This window comes from Anneissia japonica, unplaced genomic scaffold (assembly GCF_011630105.1).
Source record: "Anneissia japonica isolate Jap-2015-1 unplaced genomic scaffold, ASM1163010v1 scaffold1889_len2455224_cov183, whole genome shotgun sequence".
Classification (NCBI taxonomy): domain Eukaryota; kingdom Metazoa; phylum Echinodermata; class Crinoidea; order Comatulida; family Comatulidae; genus Anneissia; species Anneissia japonica.
Genome location: NW_022752980.1, coordinates 1 through 11,457, shown reverse-complemented (window position 1 = coordinate 11,457; position 11,457 = coordinate 1). Strand labels below are relative to the sequence as shown.

At 36.0% G+C, this 11,457-nt stretch overlaps 1 pseudogene; it reads left to right on the top strand.

The window, feature by feature from the left end:
* The window catches only part of LOC117122569, a 9,903-nt pseudogene extending 1,788 nt beyond the window's left edge, over positions 1-8,115 (top strand).
* Positions 8,116-11,457: the final 3,342 nt, after the last annotated feature.

Sequence of the window (11,457 nt, the reverse complement as noted above, 5' to 3'; positions counted from 1 at the left end):
CCACCGGAGCAATGCATGTCGGATGACGAGGTACACCTCTTTCTTATAAGTAACTTATAAGTTTCTTATACAATGCAAACATCAAGTAAAAGTATTAGAAGTTGTTTAAAACAAGTATATTTTGGTAAAATTTGTGCAAAAATGCAATACTGAAAACATAAACATTTCTTGGCAATTAAACAAAATATTGATTGAGTATTCCACATGAAAAATACCAGTAGGCGTATTTGAAGTGCCATGAATTTCGCAAGATGGATACTGGTGCTATAAAAATGCTAATTTGATGTTAATTATTATATAAGTCAGTCGTGATGGCATCACTGAAACTCACAATGTTGTTTTCCTATCCCCAACTATGCAAGCCCTCAAGAAATGTTTTCATGCATTAATTTAACCATCATATAATAATTTTCCACTAATGTGTGTACTACGCACAGCTATACTAATTACTTATTAATAGAGTTGTTATATTGTATAATGTTTTATTATTTAGATAACTATGATGGCACCAGTTGAAACACAGCATGAAGATGTTGACTCGTACTCGGAGAATCAGAAGGAGAACCGTCCAAAGGTTGCCCCGTGGCGATATGGACCGGCTCAGTATTGGTACGACATGTTAGACGTACCTGAAGATGGCGAGGGGTTTGATTATGGATTCAAATTGAAATCAGTAAGTTGCTGGCCCGGTATAATTTTGGCTCAGCTGTTTGCATTTCATGCCCAAGGTTATAAGTTTAAATTCTGCCAAAATTAATAAAATATTTTAATCTCTACAGAAACGTCTGTTCAGATGTCATCATACTATTAAAATTATTAGGTGTGCTCTTTGTCCTGAGACACAGCAGACAGTATTTTTATCAGACATTGTATGATGAAGCAGAGCATCATCCAACTTGAAACAGACATAGAATAAAACTTGAATCCTGTCCAGACGATCATATTTTATTTGACAAAAACATGTGACATGCCTAAATATGGTCATGATAGTATAACCTCAAGACCATATATAGGCACACCATCACTATAAATGGTTTTCTCAAAGAGAATCAGATTGATAATCTGGACAAACTTTAAGTTTGATCAGATATCTAAACAAACTTATACACTACATTATTATATTAAAGAAAATATGAAGGAATGAGGACATACATGTTGCAATAGTCATGAATGTACTGTGCTTTCAAATGGATGGTTCTATTTTTATAGGGGTGTTTATGCTAAAGCAAAAATAACAATAGTCCATTTATAAATAAATAAACATAAATATTTCACTCACAGGCTACCAAGTTTGTTTTGCATATTCCTTTTAATGAATAAATTGTCTGAAAAAATTTTAAATAGTATTTTGATGATTTTTTTTTTCTAAGGATAAAAACAACGATGACGAGGAAGTAGAGCCAGAAGCTGAAGTAAAGAAATTTGTAATGATCCTAGAGGCGCCCCAGGAATGCTTTGAGATGGTGAACCAGCAGCAGTGGGAGAATGATATCATATGGAATGCTGATGATGTCAAAGACAAGGTGTTGAAGAACACCCAGGCTGCTAACCAGGCAGGGTGGTTGCCCACACTGGCCCACCGCACTGCGTTCCAGTATCACCAGGAAAAAGGTAAGCACACTCAGGCTGCTAACCAGGCAGGGTGGTTCCCCACACTGGCCCACCGTAATTCTGATGTTTATTTTTTTTTCTCTTTTCACAGAAATCCAAGTCAATACAAAATGCAAGATAAACCTTATCTTCTGTACTACTTTTTACAAATCATTACATACAAAGACATTTGTTATGACGGCACTGGAAATTCAAGTGCATACAAGGAAGGATACAAATTATTTTTAATAATATATCTATATTTAATAGTTTTTCTTTTAATTTTTAAATAAATTTGTATATATTTTTAATCATTTTTTTTTTATTCAGGAGAGAAAAATATAAGTCACCTTGAGTCGACAGCTTTTGGTGTACAGGGAGGGTTTGTTGGAGGTAGGACCCCTACTGCAGGATCCAGTCACAAAGGTGGAAGCAAGAATTCCCAGGCACCTGATCCAGGTATGTATCCAATAAATTATCAGTTCTGTTCATTGGAGAAGCATCCTCATCACGGCCTTAACGCCAAGACTAGCACCACACGCAAGATTCAGTCAACATTTACTTCTTCAATCAATCAATCAATCAATCAGGATTTATATAGTGCCAATATCCACGACAGAATGCAATGTTCAGTTGCGCTGTGACAATGACAATTTTTGTTGACACGATAAGAAGGCCCTCCAATTCAAGATCCGTCTAATTCCGAGACCCTCTAATTTGAGACCACATTTCCAAAGTACCAACTGACAAATTGCAGTTTTTGAAGCCTATAGTTTTTTTACTAAACCAGAAGACCACCCAACATTTCCGTGTCCCGAAGAGGTATCAATTTTTAAAGCAAATTTATGATTTAATTCAATTCAAAATAATTTTTTTTAAATTTTACAAAAGCCATATGTTTTGATCTTTTCTAGGCATTATCTACTAAAACTTAACAAGTGAATGATTTTTTATCTGTTTCTTTGTTGACATAGCTTCAACTGCCATGGCTGTTACTCAGAACTGGCATTCCATATTTCCAATCGAGAATGAGAACTTAATTTATTTTAATTTATGGACGTTGGGAAGATGACATCATCTGGGATCCAGAGGTTTGTTCTTAAGTCATTTTTAGCTCCGATGAGGAGTTCTAGAAACACTCGGCTGATTGATTAATAGATCTTGTTTAGATCTACTGCCTCTATTATACTGCCCTCATGAAGAGCTCTAGAAACACTCGGCTGATTGATTAATAGATCTTGTTTAGATCTACTGCCTCTATTATACTGCCCTCGTGAAGAGCTCTAGAAACACTCGGCTGATTGATTAATAGATCTTGTTTAGATGTACTGCCTCTATTATACTGCCCTCATGAAGAGCTCTAGAAACACTCGGCTGATTGATTAATAGATCTTGTTTAGATCTACTGCCTCTGTTATACTGCCCTCATGAAGAGCTCTAGAAACACTCGGCTGATTGATTAATAGATCTTGTTTAGATCTACTGCCTCTATTATACTGCCCTCTTGAAGAGCTCTAGAAACACTCGGCTGATTGATTAATAGTTGGTTGATTAATAGATCTTTTAGGTCTACTGCCTCTATTATACTGCCCTCATTGGAGCTTTCGAGATTTGATTTGACAAGTAAATGAAGTACTGTATAAACAAACAGTAAACATGGCGTATATAGCATATGCCATTTTCACTATTATCATCATCCAAGGATTTTTTTTGCTTTTTTGCAGAATATGGATAAGATCCCATATCCCAAGCCGCTGTTATTAGATCCGAATGATGAGAACATCTTGCTGGGTATCCCAAAGGATAAGAACCCTAATCAAACCCTTTCCCCAACTAAGGAGAAGAAGGAACCAAGACGATCCCAAGTGCTGCTCAAGAAAGCTGGAGTCACCAGAGATGACGATGACAAAGTATGCCAAAAACGTTTTTTTTCAGAGATATTTGAATGTATATAATATGTTATAAACAGGAAAAGGTCCTGGTTGGGGCCATAGGGGAGCCAGACACGGCCGCCACGACGCTCACGCAATGGGTTGTTTTTTATGACAATCTGTTTATACTGCTACTGACAATCAGCTGAAGGCATTGCATTGCTATCACCCAGTGGAAGTTGAGTTGTGTCCATTTGTACAGCAGTCGTAAGGCGGTTGTACAACGCAGTAAGTACCTGAATATACAAGGTACCACTCTATGGGATTTTGTTTATGACTTTCTAACACTCTGTAAGCATTGACCTGATTTATAAGCATTTTTTTATTTTTACATTAAGATGGTTAAGTTGTTTGCTTTATAATTTAGGCTCCTGGCACAAAATCCTAAAACACCAGTTGGCTATCACAAGTAAAAGAACTCCACTCACCTATCCTCATAAAGGGATTTGGTTTAGAGCATTGCATCATGTGATCAGTAAATTCTTTTTTATGTAAACATCAATATTTATTGTTTTTTCCCCTTTTATAAATATTTCTTGTGTGAAAACTAAATGATTATTTTTGTTTTTTTTTAAATGAAGCATTCAACTCCAGCTGTTGAGTTGAGACAGCCTTTCTTTCCAACACATCTTGGACCATTTAAGCTCCGTCATTTCCATTGGCCTATTTTGAAGAAGTTCTCACATGGTCCTCTCACAAACCCTGGACACCATGAAGTTTGGCCGTTGGCGAGGAGAATCAAACTTAAGGCCAAGGTAAGTTTATTTGTATCATGTTTTTCTTTGAGAGTGTGTGTTTAATGCATCATGGATACCACATCAGACCATGTGTAGTAAGGACACAGAAATGACGTTACTAAGAGTCATCTGTGCATGAAATAATATATTTTGATGTCAGATTTTTTTTTTTTTATATTCTAATGAAGGTTATAATTTTTCTTGCCATTGTGACATCTGTAGGGGGTGGTGTGTTCTTCAATAACCATGGAGACAGTTTGACACAGCGGGAACGGTTTGTTTTCCCAACCTTGAGATTGGGGATTCAATCCCTTGCTGTGCATTTCTCTTGAGTCCTTTAGTAAGCACTTTATCTGTATTTCTTCTCTCCACCCAGGAGTATAAATGGGTACCTGGTGGGGTTGCTGGATCCCCTGCTGATTTCCAACAGCAACACTTAAAGCATGTGGACCTAATGACCAGGGAAAAGAACTTTGCTTTATAACCTCAATGAAGAGGCGCATTATAAACACCCATACTAATACCAGTACCAACAACTAAGATATAATCTATATTTTTTTTAAATAAATATATGAAATGTAAAAAATCCTCTGTATATTATATATATCTAGGAAAGGGAACAAGAGCGAGTTGTATGTTTTACATTCGAAAACCGGAAGATCTGACGGGTATGAACGGCGAAATCATTCTCACAGAGTACTGCGAGGAGTATCCTCCGCAGCTTTTACAAGTTGGCATGGCAACTAGGCTTTTAAACTATTATAAAAGGGTGAGTTTTTAGTTTGTTTAACATGTTCACAAAGTAAATGTTTGAATGCTTACTGAACTAGAGTGGCAATGTAACAGGGTGCCTGCTTTTCAATTCTTGGGTCTTAGGTTCAAATCATGTGGAGTGGCTGTATTTGAGAGAGCAGCTTAGCTCAGTTGGCTAATCTGGTGGTAGCCACTGTGTGTGCGCTGAACCGTGGAGATCTCCAGGTCCCCTGTTCAATTCCCATCGCAGCCTCTCCTTGTGCTTCAGCTAGAAGGCTGAAATACAAGTTACAATATCGCACCGTCTTTCGGATGAGACGTTTAAGCCGTTGATCCTGTGTGCATTTATGGCCCATATGTGCACGTTAAAGAACGCAGTACACTCTTCGGAAAAGAGTAGGGGATTGTCTCCCGGTGTACTGTCCAATCACCACCAGAAGGACCCCACTGGACACCGAATAAATTCAATCCAATCCAATCCAATTCATCACAATAAAAAAAATCCTCTGCTTTAACCTCATAGGGACACTTACATTATGTATATTGGACCACTTTTATAAAATCATTTGCAGTTCTTGGTCTGTATGACTAAATAAAATGAATGAAATGAATAAAGTTAACAGATTAAACTGTTGTAACGTCCTTTTCAAATGCCATTCTAAAAATGTTTATTATATAAAAACACTTTTTTTCTTTTATATTAGTAATTTCATTTAATTATAAAGCCAAGCTTTTGAGGAAAAGCAAATTTTGATACGGTGTACTACTGATTTTTCTAAGAGGCAAAAATGGTGTTTGACAAAAAACTTGGAAATGGTTAATGAGGAAAGATTGAATATTTAAAACCTCTGGGAAAAAGTTTTTAAATATTATTAATGGGTCATTCGCAATTATCAACAAGTGTACAAACAGTACTCTTTTTCGGTATCCCCTCGCTCCCCTCTGAAAGCGTACAAAAAATGTTGATTTTGCAAAACCATTCTCCATTTTTTTGTAAATTCAACTAAAGTAATGTACATGGTTGCTTAAAATGAATATTATATCCATGTTTACATTTTTATTTTACCATTATTTAACATAATGCTTGTTATTTTGAATCAACATTTTTATACATATATGTAAAAATTTAAAATTTGTCTACCCTCTCCTTTTTAGCATACTGTTTGTACACTAGTGAAAATGTAGAATAGTATATAATTATGAAGGTTATTATAATTTTTCAATCTTCAGAAACCTGGAACTGATGCAAAGCCATCATCATTTGATTATGGCGAGACAACATATTTACACACCTCCCCATTCCCCAGAAACATCCCCCCTGGCACCTCCCTACAAGCCCTTGAGAACAACCTCTACTGCGCCCCGATATACACAGACAAGATGCCGACTACAGATTTCTTGGTGATTAGAACCAGACAGAAGTATTTTATTCGGAACCTGAACACAATCTTCACTGTTGGGCAGGAATGCCCGTTAATGGAAGTGCCCGGACCAAACTCCAAGAAAGCTAATAATCAAGAGACTTCCTACAGGTAAGTTCTGTCCACACTATCAAATAGCCACCTCATTCTTTTTTCACTCTTAAGATCTCTCCACACTGTCAAATTTTCTTTGACAAAAAAACTGTTCTATGCCATACATAGTCATGATGTGCCTATATATAGTCATGATGTACCTATATATATAGTCATGATGTGCCCATATATAGTCATGATGTGCCCATATATAGTCATGATGTACCCATATATAGTCATGATGTGCCCATATATGGTCATGATGTGCCTATATATGGTCATGATGTGCCTATATATGGTCATGATGTGCCTATATATGGTCATAATGTGCCCATATATAGTTATGATGTACCTATATGTGGTCATGATGTGCCTGTATATGGTCATGATGTGATGATGTCATGTTTTTGTCAAATAAAATTTGATAGTCTGGACAAATCTTAATTATACCATTTCTATTTTTGTTATCATAATTTAGCCAGAAGCAATTTAGGTTGGAGTATCTTGTTTCAGTTTTACTGCTGTTTAGATTTACATAATTGATTTAAGATTCCTTAACTATTATGTGTCTATATATAAAATAAACAGAAATTGTTTATGCTTGGTAGATAAAGTAACATTAAAAGGACAAACAACAAAGATTCAATATATAAAATATTTAAAGGTGAAAGAGTACAGAAGCTTATCTTTTAACTCTGTATTCAGTGTTCAGTGACAGCAGCACCATGAGTAGTTTCCTCTGTTTAAACTGTTCCCTTTTCTTTTTGTTTTTAGGTTTTTATGTATCGATTATTTTACAAGAACAAAGACAAGATCAAGCGCATTAAGATGGAGGACATTAAGAAAACATTTCCAACACATTCTGAAAGTAGCATTAGAAAAAGGTTAAAACTATGTGCAGACTTCAAGAGAACAGGTAAGAAATGATATTAATTTCTTTCCTTTCAGTGCCAGGGTCCTGGGTTCAAATCCTGTGACTGTACAGGATTTTTTTTCTTACAACTGAAAAATATCTCCTCCATCTAAGCCTCATAATGAGACATAAAACATCTTATTTAGGAGGGCCCCTGATTGTCAACTGACCTTTTGGGTTAACTTGGAAGAGTCACCCTGATGAATATGGTATTTGAAAAAAAATGTATTTGTGATGTGTCCCCAATAAACCTGAACAAAGTAGCAAAATATTAAAAACATCTTTTCTATCCTATAGTTGATTAGCTTTAGAATAGAATACACCTTATTGTGTTTGTTAATCTCCTTTAATTCGTAATCTTCATCATTATCATCATCATCATCATCATTATCGTCAACTGTTTCAATAGGTATCCAGGATCAGTTCCAACATGAGTGGGAATATTTTTTATCGTGAATATCCTTCTGTAATTGTGTCTCTCTCGTGTGTACTCAGTCTAAACATAATTAAACACAGAAAATTTTATCTATAAATTTTGCATATCATTACTAGGAATGGATTCCAATTGATGGGTTTTGAAGCCAGACTTCCATCTTCCAACTGAGGAAGAGATGAGATCAGTGGTGACCCCCAGTGCTGTGCTTGTTTTTCTATGTTGGCTGCAGAGCAGAGGTTAAAGGTTAGTAATGAAAAGCCCTGTTCAGACAATCAAATATAATTTCACAAAAACATGTGAAATGCCTAAATATGGTCATGATGACATCACATCATGACCATATATAGGCATGTCATGACTAAATAAGGGCATGTTTCTCCTGACAGAGCTTAAGAAAAAACACAAATCCACAAGCAGCACAACTTCAACATGACAACAACACATTCAACAACACAATTGTTGCCATTCTTTTGGACATATCAAACGTCTACATTCATATATTTGTTTGACTTATTAAACATTCTCTTATTCTTCAATACTGTAGACTTGAGTCATTCCACTTAAAATGAATGTTAGTTTTGTTTGTCTATCAATAGTTTTTTGAACTGTAGATCTCTTGTTGACCAGTTAGTAACTCATATCCAATCATATGTTTTTTAGGATGCTGGTTATGGTGGGAAATCATTCTTTGCTCCAGAAGACGATAATGCAAAGATTGATGATGAGGTAATATACAACTAGTGCTTATCACCTTAATTTCCAGCATTGGAGTTGAGTTGAAAATCTTAGTGGTTAAGATGCTTACCTTCAAATCCCAGGGTCCTGGGTTCAAATCCTGTAACAGCAGGACTTTTTCATATGACTAAAAACAACACCACTCCCTAAGCCTCATAAAGACACTTATCAAAATGCATCACATTATTTATTTCATTTATTTAAGAGGACCCATGAATATTTTTAAAAATTATTAGATTACATTTACTGATTGGGTGCTCAGGTAAAGTCTGGTTTCCATACAATCGCTACACGTTATTCCTGACTCCTTTGGCGACGCTGATTGATTAGTTTAATGAGGGAGAGTTCCTGATTGCCTCTGGTCCAGCTACGCAGTACAATGCTTGCAGTGAAAACGCTGTAGCGAATGTGTAGCAATTCTATGGAAACCAAGCTTAACGTATGTGTATTTTGATTTCAAGACTGTCCCTCAATAACAATGATTTTGGTTGTGTTTTTCCAAAATGTTTCCAGGTGAAAACAGCACCATGGAACACAACACGTGCGTTCATATCTGCCATGAAGGGCAAGTGTCTCCTGCAGGTGACGGGAACAGCTGATCCCACAGGATTCGGAGAAGGATTTTCCTATGTCAAGGTTCTAAATAAACCAACTCAACAGAAGGTATGCTAGGTTATTATTTTTGTGTATTACAACCTGAAGGAATTTATATTGCACTGGTTAGGCCCATTTTGGAGTGAAAAATGTGGGGTTGATCAGAAAGGACACATTGGACCCATTGTACATGGGTCAGCATGTGAACTAAAGAATGCTGACGTGGTACACCGAACCCATGACATACCCTGTCCCTGCAGATGGACCATACTGCTCCTGCAGAATACGTATATATCAGAATTTCATTTAGGGTAATTGGTGCAAACAGAGGGCGCGCTTAAACTGTGTAATGTCTTATGGCTGTCTCTTATACACATCTAGATGTGTATAAGAGACGTCCACAGGGCCAGGCCTGTTCGACAACAACTCGTACGCCACGGCTATAGCAATGGCAGCTACTATGCATTCGGCTCAAAAGCCGTCTGGTGAGTCAAGCAGGTTTCACAAATTCCAATGAAGTAAAAAATTAAAGTAAATTATAAACCTGTCTTTTAAAGCTCAAGTACACATAGTTTGCCCATATATGGGCATGATATGACATCATCATGCCCAAATATAGATGTGTTAAGACATAATCATGTCCATTTATTGACAATTTATATTTGTCACAAAATTTGAGTGTGTGAATAGAAGTTTACTAAGATTTGAGCATGTTTTTTTTTTTATTAACATTTATACATACAGAGTTCACAAATTCCAATGAAGTAAACAGTTAAAAAACAATTATTGTATATAATACAAAGAATAATCTTTGAAATTCAGAATTACATTATAGTCAATACTGAGTTTGCACATGGTACATCATTTTTTAGATTGATGGACTACAATAGAAGTCATGATTGTCCTACATTTTTTTTTACACTTCTCCTTTAAAGTTCAAGTGTACATATTGCTTTGCCCATATAAGGGATGTCATATGACATCATTCACATATATGGACAGTTATACATCCAAATTTGTCACAGAAGTTAAAGTTTTTCTTGCTTGATATTTTTTGAATATTATATACATAATACATGCTGTTCGGTGATTAATTATAGATTTCCCCCCACCCCCGCAGGTCTTCCAACTGGTGGATTTGGCTTTGGGGCTGGAAGTGCAGCAGCTACTGAAGGTGCTGGTTTTGATGGAGGAGGACTGTTTGGATAATCCTGGCGTAGGTACCGGAGGTCTAGCTACCGGAGGGAGCATGATTCGACCCCTTGGTAACCAGACCACTGGCGGTTTTGGATCCAGTTTCGGAAATGCAGCAAAAACCGGATTTAGTTTGGTGGTTTGGGACCAGCACTGGTTTCGGTAAAACAACTGGTTCAACGTTTAGTTTCTCAGGTTCGTTGTTTGGTACATCTGCCTTGACGCTTTGCTGACTAACAACTCTCTTGGTGGTAGCTTAAGGGCTGGACCAACATCTACTGGGTTCTCAGGCTTTGAAATCTCTACGGGTAAAAAACAAGGATTTTGACACCATCAATTCCAGTTTTTAAATTACAATTTGTATGCAATGTTGTTTTATTAGTGCATATGTATAGCACTTTATGTTTAGTGCACATTCATTGACCACCAAATCATGCTTTTCTGAATCTATACAATACTTAAATTTGATTTAAAAAAAGTACTCTTGGGCTATTTTACTTTTGATTGTCATGCTGCTAAACTGTTGTGTATTTTTTGGCGAAGTGCCAAATGCCAATGTTGCCAAAAGAAAATGTATGCATTTACTTATGCATGTAAAATCTATAATATATGATTGATTGATTGATTAATACTCCTTAAATCTATAAATTTTACATGCTTTATAGCCTCTGCCATTAGAAGAAACAGTCTGAAAAATAAGGCATTATTTTTTGGTACATACTTGTTGTTTCTTGATGATGACATAATTAATGTCAAAATATTGCAATTGGATATTTGGAGTATGTATTATACTATCTTATACTTTGTTGGGATTTTAGTTTCTCTAAGCTACAGTCTACTTTCTATTTCATGATAGAAACCTCTGATGGGGAGAAAAATAGTTTGTGTGTAATTTTTTACAGTGTTTTTACTTTACATATCTGGGTAGCAATGTAAGCATAAAGGACAGTACCAGCAAAGACATCAAATCTAGAATCAACAAAGCAAGGAATATATTATCAAACTGCAGTCAATTTGGAGATCTCAACAATTCCGATTAAAAACGAAAGTGAAGTTGTAT